We start from the raw sequence: 15,035 nt of genomic DNA on the forward strand, positions 1-15,035 counted from the left end.
TTCTGCATAAATACCCACTTAAAAAAAAAAAAACACAATCTTATAACTTTAACTCAGTAACAGTCGTAACAGTAAGGAAATCCACGAATACTTAGGGAACTTGAGAGGTGTCCTGATTTGCCCAGTTCACTTCAACTGCTTGAGCAATCACACCCCAGGCACACAGAATACTCTAGTACTTCATACCCACTCACTCACAGGCCTTTTCAGGTTTCTAAGATACAAGGTAATTAAGGTAACACAAACAGCCTAAATGTACATGCTTTTAAATTATCTCATTTCCTCTCAAAACTTATATTGCTTATGAACAATTGTTTTCATGAGTGAAAATTTCATCCAAATAATACAACATTCACTTAAAATTTTTTTACAGATGCTGCTAAGGAAATTTTCAGGCAGATACATGTCTATTGTTAGTGGAAAAGATGCTTTTTAGAGGTAGTATGTACCTGATCTGATTTTGCATATTAAAAAAACTTGAGAATAGCCCAGTAAGCACAAAAGAAGGTAAGAATTTTAACTACAATAAGTCAACAACAATAAATACCAAGAACCCATAATTAGCAGTCAGGCTTGAAAACCTGAAGTAAGAACATGAGTCCTTGACCAGTACAAGGTTATCTAATTTTATTCTACAATCAGAAAAAGAAAATCAAAGTAAGGCCTGTTAACAATGACCTGTTCCAGCTCTCCCGGCAGCCACTGACCCACTGACATGAACGTCCAAGATGACAGCAGAACAGCACAATTAGAGGAACTAATGCTGCATTAGCAAATCCTCTCTTTGCAACTCCTTCCCATATCAAATAAAAATGGCAGACCCAGCTAGATGCACATATCCCTGGCACTATGATTTAAATGACAGGAAAACTTACACAAAAGAAGTATCCAGAGTACAGACAGCACTCTTTTTGTTTTTCACTTTTATGTTTTAGGGCACAGTTTTGGGGAAGGGTATATACAATGCTGCCTCACAAAGGATATAGAAGTCCCTTGTTTGAGCTACCAACCTCTTAGCCACACAGAAAAATGTCAGTCATCCATTTGTTAGCACCAAAATCTCCTTCTGCTGCTTACAATATGCAGCACACATTTTAAGGGGCTGTTCAAACAGAAAAACAAAGGAAGCCCTTGAAACAGAAGCAGATCCTCCGAGCTTTGCCCTTTCCTTTATCACTATGCCTATACGCCTGCTGTTAAAGCACTGTCACATTGTCTCCACATGCTCAAGCCCTCAAAACTTGTGCAAAAGCATTGCAAAATTAACTGCATAAACCTCACATTACAAAACATGAGCTAGTAATGTGAAGCCAGTCACGTGGGCCAGAATAATGATGAATAAAATCATAACCTACAAATGTCCCTGACCTGAGACATTTTCTTATTTGAAGAAGACATTGAACACGTTGTGGCCATGAGTATATTTCGAGTACTGGTACAATTCACTCTGAGAAACCATTAAAATTACAGTCTTTTTGCCACTTTCAGAAGTCATATTACAATTTTGACTAAATTTTTAAAGATTAAAAAATAATTATTTGATTTTTCAACATCAACATGTAACTGTACAGGTATAACTAAGCTGCTTAAAATCAATACAACAGAAGTGTGTAATGCTGGAGGCTCCTTCCAGAAGAGCTTACAGCTCCCTTTCCTGGAACCACATGGAGATAATGCCCCACACCAAACGTAGTACAAACGGGATACATAGTACTTGAATTACTTACCTTATAAAAGCTGAATTTATTCCTCTTGGTTAGTAGTCACAAATGGTTAAGAAGTAAAACTCCCTTCATCTGTTCTTCTAGTGAGCCAAATCTAGCTCCCATTAACCCAGTCCATTGCAGATAATTCCACACTGCACACGCTCCCAGTTCCCACCCCAGCAAGGATAATCACATTCCGACGGGGAGTGAACAGATGGTGGATTCCATGGTAACCAGCCCTCCTAAGGCGATTGGTAGAATTGTGTGACTACTGCTTATTGGGTAACAATTGCTGTCTTTGTGCTCCAGCCTCGCAAATCCTAACGGAAGGAACATATAGCCACTCACATGTGCAGGGGCTTGCCTAGCAGGTGTTTGGCTATTTAAACAAGGCAATGCAGGCCAATTAAAAGCTGTCCTGCAAATCTACCCTTGGAGGTACAAAGCGCTAACATGCCAGATAGTGTCCACTGCTCATTCACAGAAAAAGGTCACATGAGGCTTAACTTGACAAACAGAAAAATAAAACTTGAAAGTAAACTTGAAAATTCAAGATAACGCATTCCAGAAATCTAAGCTGTATCAGCAAGTCCTTTCTGTTGATTTACAATCCACATCAGAAGAGAAACTGGTTTTGTATTTAGACTTTTTAAAATAAAATTTTCAAATTTGTAAAACTTAGCTTGAAAATAAGTTTTCAAAAGCAACTGTCCTATAAATATACACGTATTAATTTTTTAAACTTATATGAATTCATTTTTATTGTTTTTGTTTTCGGGGGGAGAGGGAGAGGCTTCTAAACTTCACATTTTCATTAGGACCTTATCCAATTATATGACTGAAATCTCTTGGTTACGTACTCTCTACGGGCTTTAATTTGGTTCTGCATCCATGAAAGTTCAATGCTGATTCAGCAGGAAAAGAGCTTCCCCTGAATTCATGGTATTCAAGGAATCAAAGAATATGTCCTTGGAAGAGCAAAATGACTGAAAACCAAATATATACCCCATCAAGACCAACTACTGGAGATAATGTATAAATGTAAAACAGACGAACTTTGGGCACTCAAATCCAACAGAAATATATTTTTCAAAGGCAAGGAAAAGAAATAATTAGGATAGGCCTAAAGCAAAAACAAAACAACAACTGTAAGCCATAACTAGACTTTTATGTCTTAATTACCTCCTTGCTTTATAGTTAGCCACTATCTTAAATTCAGGACTTCTTTTCTTGGAATGAACAGAAGTAAGACACAAATGTTGAAAGGAAAAAGACAAAATCATTATTTGCAGATGATATGATTGTATTGCTAGGGGGAAAAATTAAAATCAAAGAGATTATTTATATCATCTGAAATTTAATGATGTGGCTAAATATATCAAAATAATTCCTTTATAAGGCAAAAACATCAGAACATCAATAAAATGAAATTTACTAACTACAGCAACAAATAGTGTATTGGGTTGGCCAAAAAGTTTATTCTGTTTCTTCTGTGACATCTTACAATACTTTGGAATAATACTATCAAGAACTGTGTATGAACTATTTGGGGGACAAAGAATGAACTATCAGAAGAAATATTAATAAAAGAAAACTAAATGGAGAAAAATAATGCATTGCTGGATACAAAGATCCATTTTAAAGATGCCAACTCTTTTCAAATTACCAGTCTTTTAGTAAATTTATATATAAATATATATGTAATACATATGTACATTTTTCTAGTAAAATGTCCAGCATACTTTACAAAATGAATTTAACAAAGTGATCCTAAAGTTTATTTGGATTTTTAAAAAATGAAAATACCAATGAAAATTCTATGAGAGGAGTAGTAATAGGTAAAATAACTGTACCAAGTTTTTAAAATACTATAAATATATAGCTATCTCCCAAATTTATAATTCCAGGATAAACCTCTCTTTCCAAGAATTGCACACTTCTATGTCTAACTATCTATTGAACATCTCTGCCTGAATGTTTAATAAAAATCTCGAACGTAACATCCCAAAACTATCTATTGAACATCTATTGCATGAATGTTTAATAAAAATCTCGAACGTAACATCCCAAAACTTAACTCCTGATTTCTCCCCCAAATCAGCTCCTCCTGCATCCTTCCTTGTTTTTGGAAACAGCAACTCCACTCTTCCAGTCACTCAAGCTGAATGCCTGAGAGCCCATCTTTGACTTTTCTATTTCTTTGACATCTTCGCATCCAACCTGACAGCTCATGATGTGAGTTATTTCTTCCAATATGGCCACTTCTTACCACCTCCACCATTTCCACCTGGTCGAAGACATACCATCTCTCACCTAGATTCCTTAATAATTTCCTAAATAAACTCTCTACTTCCACTTCGCCTTGTATAGGCTATAAAACCTAAGCAGATAATGCAAATTCTCTTCTCAAAACTGACTTTCCCTTGCACTGAGGATAAATGCTGCATTCTGTATAAAGATTTAAAAGCCCTTAATAACCTGCACCTCACCTCCATCACTTGATTCCTCTCCCACAACCCTCTCTGGCTTTCCGTGAGTCTCTCTAAGCAGAATCTCACATTCTGTCCTCTCCTCAGCACTTTTTCAGTAATTGGACAGTGCCAACGTTTACCACAGGCCAGAGTTCTCTTCACGTATCTCCACTTACACACCGAGAGCCCCTCAAAGCTAGGGACTTTTCCACTCTGAGCTCTGTGCTGCTGCTGCCAAGCAAAGGTCCTTATACACAGTATTTCCTGAATCTGCTGAATAAATAACAGCTTGCTGAAAAATCTTTTATTCTACGGCAAATTTAGAGGAAACAAGAATCTAATAATAGATTAATGGTTACACAAACTGGAATATACTCAACTTGATAGAATATCATGCAATTGTTAAAAATATGGTCACAAGAACTATGGGGCATAAGGGAAATGTCAACTGGTATACCAATAATGATATTCTATTTGTTGGGTCCCTAGTCTGTGCTAGGAACTATAATAAGCATTTATAAATATTTTATTTAAATCTCACAGGGATTATGAAGTAGGAATTACTATAATCATTTTTTAGTTATGGAAACTGAGACTCAGAAACTAAGTTCTTTGCCCTACATCTCACTGCTGAGACTAGAATCTCAAGTGAGACCAAAGCTTGGGTCTGATCATTATGCCACACTACCTCCTGGAAGTACAGGGGAAAAAAATACATAACTGAGTATTTGCTATGAACAACTGCAATAAAAAATGAGATTCTTAGAAACCAAAGCCTAAGCCTATCTATCTCAAAATTATAAGAGCAGTTGTGAAGAAGAGATTTTACTGATATTTTCCTTTCTGTTTTCCAAAAATCTTAATGTCACAAATGATAATTTTCTAAAAGTAATATTTATTCTTCCTACACATATTTTTCAAAGTTTACCCCACTATATTCTTGGGTGGATCTACTATCAAGACAATAGAAAAAAGCAAAAATGAATCTGGCTCACCACTTCTAGGAAACTGATTCTGTGGGAATCACTCAGAAAGAAAAAAAAAAAAGACAGATCTAAGAAAAGGAAGTAGGCAGTAGTGTCCTTTTTAGCTTCATGTTCACCTCTGGCTGTTCTGACATTGTCTCCACAATAGCACCTTAAGCCACACTGCTCAGAGTGTAATAATAGGGTCCCCATACTTAAGCGGTAGGGCACGTGACAAAGAGTCAATAATCCCCATAAAGGTTCTCAAGATATAAAGTTGTTGGGAACAGAGAAGCCTGATATCTTCTTCAAATACTGGGCAGTTGGCAATGTTGCCTACAAGCTGTTATAGTAGTTACTGTGTCAGCTAAGCAGTGATCAAATAACCCTGGGAGTACTACTCTATCTCCCTTCACTACTGAATCTGCCCACAGACACATATTTTTGTAAGGAAGTTTTCAAGTCCTTAGCTTTTGCAAAACTCAGTGACAGAACCACTGTTTAGAATTTAAGAAACCTGGACTCTAGTCCTTGCTTAGCCACTGGTATGACATGGCAAGCCATTGCCGGCTCTGGTCCTGTGCATTTCAATTGCAGAAATGAGAGAGCTGAGTTAGATCATCTTCAAAGATCTCTACCATTCTAAAATAATGAGAATGAATGTTGGAAGGAGGGTTCCTCTTCATTCTTACTAGTTTCAGCGGAAAGGGAGAAAAAAGCATTACAAGAGCAAGAATAAATGTTTATTTTCCAGAATGAAATGGCATAGTAAAAGTTTCTGGGTACAACCCTTGGCTGTGGTAAGACTCAAAGTTCTGAGCAGCAGGTATCACTAAAGTACCAGGTGAGATGGCAACTGTACCTGCACAAAGATGCCCCAGGTAGGCACACTGAGTAACACTGCCACCAGTTCTGCTCTTCCCACATTCTCTTTTCCTTGCTGAAACCACTTTTTGACAAGTAGCTTATATTATGAGGTGACTGGATATTGTTAGGGTTTTGTCTGTGAATATGAAACAGACTTAAATTATTCTCAGTGTGTTCACAATTTAGTTTCCTTGTGTTACAAACTCAAATTATTTTGTCTAAAAATACAGAATTTTGTATTTTTGCTTAACATTCTATATAACTTTTTTTTTGACTGTTTTTTCTTTTGCAACAAGTTCTTTAAAGAAGATTTACAGTAAAAATACACATTTGTAAGGTACAAAGTACCTCACAAGCAAAAGAAAAGAAAAAAAAAAACACTGAAATAAAAGGAACTTCTCTGTCCAGTTTGTAAGGTCTTAACAATGATGGAGTAAGGAATTCTCTGGTGGTTCAATGGTTAGGACTCAACACTTTCACTGCTATAGTCCAGGTTCATTCCCTGATGGGGAACTAATGTCGATAAGCTGTACTGCATGGCCAAAACCAAAACAAAACAGGACTCCCCTGGTGGTCCAGTAGCTAAGAATCCACCGACCAATGCTGGGGACATGGGTTCAATCCCCGCTCCAGGAAGATTCCACGTGTCTCGAGGGAACTGAGCCCGTGCACCCTAGAGCCTATGCTCTGCAATAAGAGAAGCCACTGCAAAGAGAAGCCCATGCACTGCACCTAGAGAGCAGTCCCCACTCACCACAAGAGAAAGTCTTCATGCAGCAACGAAGACCCAGCACAGTCAAAAACAAACAAATACCAAATTTTTTAAAAAGAGTCTGTCTTTAAAAACAACAACAAAGAAAAAAACAATGATGGAGAAATAATCTAGCCTGATTTGATGAAAGCATTTTCTTTTAATTGCCCATCATTCCTCTGATATGGTTAGCATAGCAGCAGCACTTTCCTTTCTAGGACCTGTCCAGCTACCATACTGCAAAGAAAAAAGTGTTGAGGTAAGTCTACATTAGGGAGTTCCAGAGTGCTAGCCCTTTTTTCATCAAACTCCAACCATCAGGACTCTAATCCAATTCTACCAATGCCCCAGGGATATTTTTTATTAAAATTAAAAGGATATTATATCTCAGCCAAATGAGAATAATGGGATCCAATTTTTCACATCATTAGATTATTGCTATCTTCATTAGGATAAAATTCCCTGTCTTTTCATACATTTAATATTGATTCTAAAACAGAGGTGGGAGGAAAGTATACAAATATCTGGGTCCTAGTCTGCTGCCTTCCACATTCCTCCTTACCCATATTCTTTCAGTAAGTGATGCACCTAAATTGGAATCTAGATGTTTTAATTCTTTTATCTTTCTTTGTCTAAGAAACTTTGTGAAATATATGCAAGGGAAGACTTTCTATGCTGAGTACATATATATAACATATGTTTAGTCACTGAGTCATGTCCAAGCCTTTTGCAACCCCATGGATTGTAACCCACCAAGCTCCTCTGTCCATGGGATTTTCCAGACGTGAATATCGGAATGGGTTACCATTTCCTTCTCTGGGAACATAATATATATGCTAAATATTAATATTAATTATATTAATGACTATATTTTTTCAAATATTTGTGACAAGTGGGAAAAGGATTAAGAACAAAGAATGTTCTATAAACAAGACTTATTGAGCATCTACAATTTCCAAAAGTTCTAACCTAAACTCTGAACACACAAAAAAAGGAGACACTGATTTCCTTCTCTTGATGAGTTTTTAATATGTTCAAAAAACAAAGACTTTCACCTCTTCGGGAGATGAGGGATAGAAAGGCACTTACAACTGGGATAGATGTCTAGCACTTGTTGTTCAGTCCCTCCATTGACTGTCACTGTTCCATTGTTTCCCCATCTGTTTGCCATGAAGTGATGGAACTGGATGTCATGATCTTTGTTTTTTGAATGTTGAGTTTTAAGTAAGCTTTTTCACTCTCCTCTTTCACCTTCATCAACAGGCTCTTCAGTTCCCCTCTGCTTTCTGCCATAAGGGTGGTATCACCCGCATATCTGAGGTTATTGATATTTCTCCCAGCAATCCTGATTCTAGCTTGTGCTTCATCCAGCCTTGCATTATGCATGATGTACTCTGCATACAAGTTAAAAAGCAAGGTGACAATATACAGCCTTGACATACTCCTTTCCGAATTTTGAACCAGTCCATTGTTCCATGTCTGGTTCTAACTATTGCTTCTTGACCTGCATACAGATTTTTCAGGAGGCAGGTAAGGTGGTCTGGTAGTCCCATCTCTTTAAGAATTTTCTATAGCTTGTTGTGATCCACACGGTCAAAGCTTTAGCATAGTCAATGAAGCAAAAGCAGATGTTTTTCTGGAATTCTCTTGCTTTTTCTATGATCCAACAGATGTTGACAATTTGATCTGTGGTTCCTCTGCCTTTTCTAAATCCAGCTTGACCATGTGGGAGTTCTCGGTTCATGTACTGTTAAAGCCTAGCTTGAAGAATCTTGAGCATTACTTTGCTAGCATATGAAATGAGTACAGTTGTGCAGTAGTTTGAGCATTCTTTGGCATTGCCCTTCTTTGGGATTGGAATGAAAACTGACCTTTTCAGTCCTGTGGCCACGGCTGAGTTTTCCAAATTTGCTGGCATATTGAGTGTAGCACTTTAACACTAGGACTAGGTTAAGTGAAAAAAATATATCACACAAACATCATTCTGTAAAAACGATCAAAATATCAATGTTATGAATGTTCTTTTTCATACTTTAGGGACTGAGATCAAGCTACAATGAAAACTGTATCAATCCCAGTTCTGTGCATATAAAAATCCAAGGCTGAACAGTTAATCCTCAAAACTTAAAAAATATCCTGAAGGACCAAATCATACAACTATTGCTCTAGATCAAATTTATGCAAAAACTGTTTAGCATTCTACAGGGTTTCCTTTGAGGAACGAAAGCAAATTCAGTAAAAACTGAATGATCAACTGAACCCTTATTGTTGAAGCCTAGGGATTTACAGACTTCCCTCTGAGATATTACAGTTTTGGTTCCAGACCATAGCAATAAAACAAGTCATACGAATTTTTTGGTATCCCAAGGCATATAAAAGTTATGGTTCCACTATAGTATAGTCTATTAAGTGTGCAATAACAATGTACATACTTGAATTTTAAAATATTTTATTGTTAAAAACTGCTGACCATCATCTGACAATGCAGGGTTACCACAAACCTTCAGTTTATAAAAAAAAATAAAAAGGAAGTATCTGCAAAGTGCAATAAAGTAAAGCACAAGAAAACAAGGTATGATTGTATTTACAGTCTCTAATCTGAGCTCATAAAATCAATTCTTTCTAACCTAGCTACTTTTTTTACCCCAAATCCAAACTGCAGAAAGAGAAAAGTAGCCTAGTTTTGTGGGCAAGGACTAAAGTGAACATTTGTGGGCTGTGTGGGTGGCAGAGGTATGTATGTGGGATGAGTGGTGTGTGTATGATACAGGAGCGTGCACAGATGGGTGAGAGGGGTGTGTGGGCAGGGGGGAAGTAAAGGGGTATTTGGGAAAGCTTCTTAATCTGACCTATAAATTATATCTAAAAACTTAGATTTTTTTTCTGGGGTAACCAGAGGATAACCACTTGAATAAGGGGCAAATCAAGGTTAGTTAATGCTGTAAACACAGATTCCCAAACTCTGAGCAAGGCAGGATATACGTACAAATATTCTTGCCCCACAAGTTATCAGTGGAAAGACTTCTCAGCTACAACCTCTGAGCTTTGAGGCTTTCATCTAAGAAACAGGCATAATATTTGGTACTTCCCTCTCAAGAAGATCAATGAGATCACAAAGGTAAACCCTCTTGGGATACATAGAAAATTATATAGCTGTAAGAAGTTTTAAACAAGTTTAAAAGGGCAGGGAGGGAGGGAGACACAACTGTCTGCTCTGAGCCAAGAATAGCAAAGGATGACTTCCTGTTATGAGAAAAAAAAAAAAAAACCCAAACACTGAAGTCTCTTCCAAAAAACAAAAACCCTCAAAACCCAAAATAAAACAAAAAGCTCTTGGTTCCATCTATAGATTCTTCTCAAGCTGTCTAATCTCATCCTTTTTCTTGTTTACACTTCTCAAAACTTGGGAACCCCAGGTCACTGCCTCCATTTCCTCACCTCCCCTTTAGCCCACTTGTCTGACTGACACAGACCTGATCCTGCTTCCACAAGGCCAGCGGCCCACTGCAATCAGCAGCCCACCCCTCCTACCCCGTACTTCTCTGGGAGCATCTGACAGTAAACCGCATTTTCATTTTTTACATTCTTTCCTCCCGGGCGCCTTCACAGCTAACACTCCTGCTTCTTTAGGACTCTTTCCAGTAAACTCCTTTCTTCTTTGCTTCAATCAGCAACTGTTCTCCCTCCTCCATCACATCCAATCAATCAGGGCTGTCCAATTTTACTGAATAAACATTCATAAAACTTATCACCAGTAAATATGTTTAGATATTATACAGCAATTAGTAGGCAAAACATGAAGTTGCTAGTTCAAACATGGAACCCCAGTGACTGAACAGAAGGCTTTTGATCTTTATAAAAAGAAAACAAGCCAAATAATACCTTACTGAGTGTACAGTTGAAGGTGAGTAAAAGTAAAGGCCTTGTTACCTTCCCTCATAAGCTGAAAGTTGTATAGGAATTTAATACTTCCTTGCCAAGTTCTTCAAGTCCCTTGCACTTGCAGTTCCCTCTGCTTCATATGTTTTATCCAGATTTTCCTCTTGCTTCCATAACACATTTCATGCAAATCTGCACTTTGATGCCACTTTCTCAGGTGGGCCTTTCTTTCTTCACAATCCCATTTTGGTCACTTTCTATTAATCCTAGCACTTTGGTCTTTGGTATTTAATAGCACTTATCACTGTGCAACATTATATTAAATGTTTCTTTTTCACTCTTTTTATTTTTGGCTCTTAACCTATTTTTTAATGGACAAAAGTCTCAATTGGAAACTTCACAAAAGGTCTCCAATAAGCATATAAAAATTATTAATCAGAGACATGTAAATTAAAATCACAAAATGATACCACTAGATACCTGCCACATGGCTAAAATTGTTTTAGATCAAGTACTGGCTAGGAAGGGGAATTAGAGTATTCACACACTAAAACCACTATGGAAAACCTTCAGGCAACATCTCCTAAAGCTGAACATATGCACTTGCAACAATTCCACTAACTGATGTACAATAATGTGCATAAAAACTTTCATCATAGTAGTTGATGTCATTAACAGCAAAATGGAAATAAAATACTATTCACAATAAAAAAAAACCTACTGCTACAATATGCTATGGATAGGTCACAAACTTTGGAAGCATGATCTTGGATTTGAATTCCAGGTAATACTACAATGCTGCTGTAACACTGAATATGTTGATAAGGGTTATAACCTTATTGAGTCTGTTTTCTCACCACCGGAAAATTAAGGTCATATCACAGTTCTTACAAGCTTATTCTGAGGATTAGAAATAATGTGCATACAATACAAAGTACTGTGTCTAATAGGTACTCAGTAAACAACAAGACTAGGATTCAGGAGATACAATTATACCACTCAGGATCAATTACCAATCCTTCTTATACATAAACTTTCTTCTGGTAAAATAAAGATGATGTTTACCCTGACCTGCCAAACAAATCTATAGCACTGCTGTTACCAACTCAGTCATCACGAAAACTACAAGGATCAGATTATAGCATTTTATTATTCAGCTATTTTATGGACCAATTGCAGCTGTTGGCCCTAATGCCACAGGATCAAATGAGTTGGGAAGATGAAAACAAATGGGTAGGAGAAGCGCCAAGAAGTGTATAAACAGCTGGACAGGAGTCCAGTTGGTTCCATTTCAAAGCTGATTCTGAGGATGCTGTGAGCACTGTATGCACACTCTGAAGAAGCATATGTAGGTTGGGATGGCTTAAAAAAAAAATGCGGGCAAAAAAAAAAAAAAACCCTTGAACTACTGTGGCTTTCACCCTAGTTCTGAGTTTCCTTTGGTCTTATAAATAAATCTATCCATACTTACCATTAGAGAATAAAAACTGCAAGTCCAATAATAAATCCTATTTGACTTCTTTTTAATATAAAATATATGTATCTATACTTCCCTGGTGGCTCAGAAGGTAAAACATCTGCATATATATATGTATCTATATATATAATCTGGTATTTAATAGCAAAAAAATCCTAAATTTTAAAATTATAATAAAAATTAGGAGAAATGACTATTTCTAAGTGTAATACATGTTCTCTAAAATTTTACTCATTTATGAAGAAAAGTCAGATATTTTATACATGTTGACTTCAATCATGTCCGACTCTGGGAGACCCCATGGACTGTAGCCCACCAGGCTCCTCTGTCCATGGGATTCTCCAGGTAAGAATACTGGAGTGGATTGCTATGCCCTCCTCCAGGGGATCTTCCTGATCCAGGGATCGAACCCACATCTCTTACTCTCCTGAATTGCCAGGCAGGTTCTTTATCACTAGTGTCACCTGGGAAGCCCTGTATTAACTTACATTCCCATCTAAACTACCAAGGTAGATGCAGAAGCAGTATAAAGAAAAAAGAAATCCCCTATAATCTTGAAATCAAATATTCCAATCCAAAACAATTACTTGGAAAAAAACACTCCAAACTTTCATATTTTGATTGTACATTCATATTGCTCTTGCTATTTGTATTCTATTAAAGTTTATCATCATGCCTATAAAGTTTTAAATAGAAGACACATTAAAGAATTTATGTTACTTTGTTACTTTAAGTTACTCTAAATTCAGTTCCATTCATTCCACAAGGTAGGTCAGTACTCCATGCTGGTGCAAGTCTGTGACATAGGGGCCTCTACACAATGGGAATGAAAAACAACAAGCTTTTTCTTTCTCTTGTGGCTGAATTATTGGGAGAATCTCAGGCCAGGCCATTTCTAAGCTAGTGAAACAAGGAAAAACCAAAGGCTTTGGCCGAAGTCTTGTGAATCTGTGTTTTTCCTGGCACTAGTATTTTCATAGCCCAAGCTTTCTATGCATAGATTTAGTTTTCCATTCACATGAAGCTTGTGGCATAAAAGAACCTGCTTTAGTTAAGGAAGTTCTCTTTCAGTGTTCAATGATCACCTATTTGCAAATATTCTATAAATCCCAGTCCATGAAGAAAGCAATGTCATCCACATTTGAAAAATAGCTAGCACACAGGCTGCCTGCCACACAGAAGTAAAAGTTTTTTAAATGTGTGATTCATAAGTTTAAACAAACATGGAATCCAACACATTTGTTTAAAATCCTAATTCAACGCTTGTCCTTAAGTTCTAAGTGCTCTAAGGACCACTGGTGGTCCCGTGGTTAAGAATCTGCCTGCCAATGCAGAGCACTCAGGTTTGATCCCCCCATCCAGGAAGATCCCACATGCAGCAGGGCAACTAAGCCCAAGCACCATAACTACTGAAGCCCATGTACCTAGAGCCTGTGCTCTGCAACAATTGAAAACGCCGTAACAAGAAGCCTGTCAACGCAACTAAGGAGTAGACTCCACTCGCCACAACTAGAGAAAGCCCATGCACAGCACAAAGATCTAGCACAGTCAAAAGTAATACATTAAAAAAACAAACAAATTAATTACAAAACAATTCTAAGGTATAGCTATTATGAATGTCTTAAATCAGGAATACAAATGAAATGGGAGGGGACTTCCTCAGTGGTCCAATGATAAAGAATCCACCTTCCAATGCAAGGCACACAGCTTTGATCCCTATGGGGAAACTAAGATCCCACATGCCCGGGGAAAACTAAGCCCACCAACCACTACTAGACAAGCCGGCACACCACAACGAAGACCCAACACAGAGATAAATAAATAAAGTTAAGAAAAAACAAATACAATGGGATTTTCCCCCCAAGTCATCTTGCAAAGATAATCTTTAAAAAATGGTAATGTTCTCTGATTTATAGTTCAAAATCTTTAAAGATATTAAATATTCAACAATAGAGTGCATGCCAACTAAAGTATTACTTTTTAACAGAATATCATACAGCTATTGAATTTTTACTAAGAAGTTTTGTAATGTGAAATATTTAATGTTATTTGGAAAGGGGAAAGAATGGTTTTTAAAAATCCATGTAAATTATGACCTCAGCTTTACCAAACAACAAATACAAAGGGTAAGAACACATCAAAATGTTATCAGTAGTTACACCCAGATGTTTATTTTCCTTCTCCTTGTTACAGATAAAAAATATGTTTTAAAATGTTTTTTTCTGAATAAAACATTCACTTAATGTGGTTTTTCAGTTAAACAGAAAAGACCCTGAGAACATTAAAGCCACAATGCTAGGAGGATCTAGGCAAGTCAACTAGACTTTGGAGACCAATAAATCATTGGTAATTTTAAGAAATCCTTAACTTTGTTGCATTGCCAATGCACCTTGCTGATGCTTTAGAAATAGAGAGAATTTTATCCTCAAATAATTGATGACTGAGAGAATATTAAATGTATAAATACATTCTAAGAAACTTGTTGAAATGTAGTTTTTACATATTAGAAATGGAAGTAGCAGAAATAGAAAATAGAAATAGGAGGAATGAGGCTATAATAAAGACTCAGCTAAGATAGGTCAACGCTGATTGCACACAGCACAGTTCACTTTCACTGCTCTCAGGGAACACTGCTATGCTATGAATCCACAGGAAGAAATGTCATTACCTCAAGTAATTGTACTTGGGCCATAAAAATAAGAAAAACTGTACCTCTGTGTTAAAATCACAGCATGAAACCATTCTAAACAAGAGGCAGGATAATATTTCAATCATGATACAAATTACTTATAATTTGGTAGTAAACAAAGAGATAAATACCAGTTACTTTACCTACTCATATACTTTGCATACTCAAAAAGTTCAAATGTTTTTAAACTAAAATATTTTAAAAATAGAAACTGCAAAAACAATACTCAC

At 36.7% G+C, this 15,035-nt stretch overlaps 1 protein-coding gene across 6 annotated transcripts in view; it reads right to left on the reverse strand.

Moving 5' to 3' along the window:
- FGD4 (FYVE, RhoGEF and PH domain containing 4) overlaps positions 1 to 15,035 on the reverse strand; it is a 243,680-nt gene that overhangs the window by 148,808 nt on the left and 79,837 nt on the right. Inside the window, exon 1 of one of the 6 annotated variants that reach the window (XM_024992567.2) lies at positions 1,728 to 15,029. The exons of the other annotated variants lie outside the window; for them this stretch is intronic. The gene's annotated coding sequence lies outside the window, so the exon portion shown is untranslated. Of the gene's footprint in view, positions 1 to 1,727; positions 15,030 to 15,035 lie in introns of those variants that run through there. 6 annotated transcript variants of the gene reach the window in all.

This window comes from Bos taurus, chromosome 5, assembly GCF_002263795.3.
Source record: "Bos taurus isolate L1 Dominette 01449 registration number 42190680 breed Hereford chromosome 5, ARS-UCD2.0, whole genome shotgun sequence".
Taxonomy (NCBI): domain Eukaryota; kingdom Metazoa; phylum Chordata; class Mammalia; order Artiodactyla; family Bovidae; genus Bos; species Bos taurus.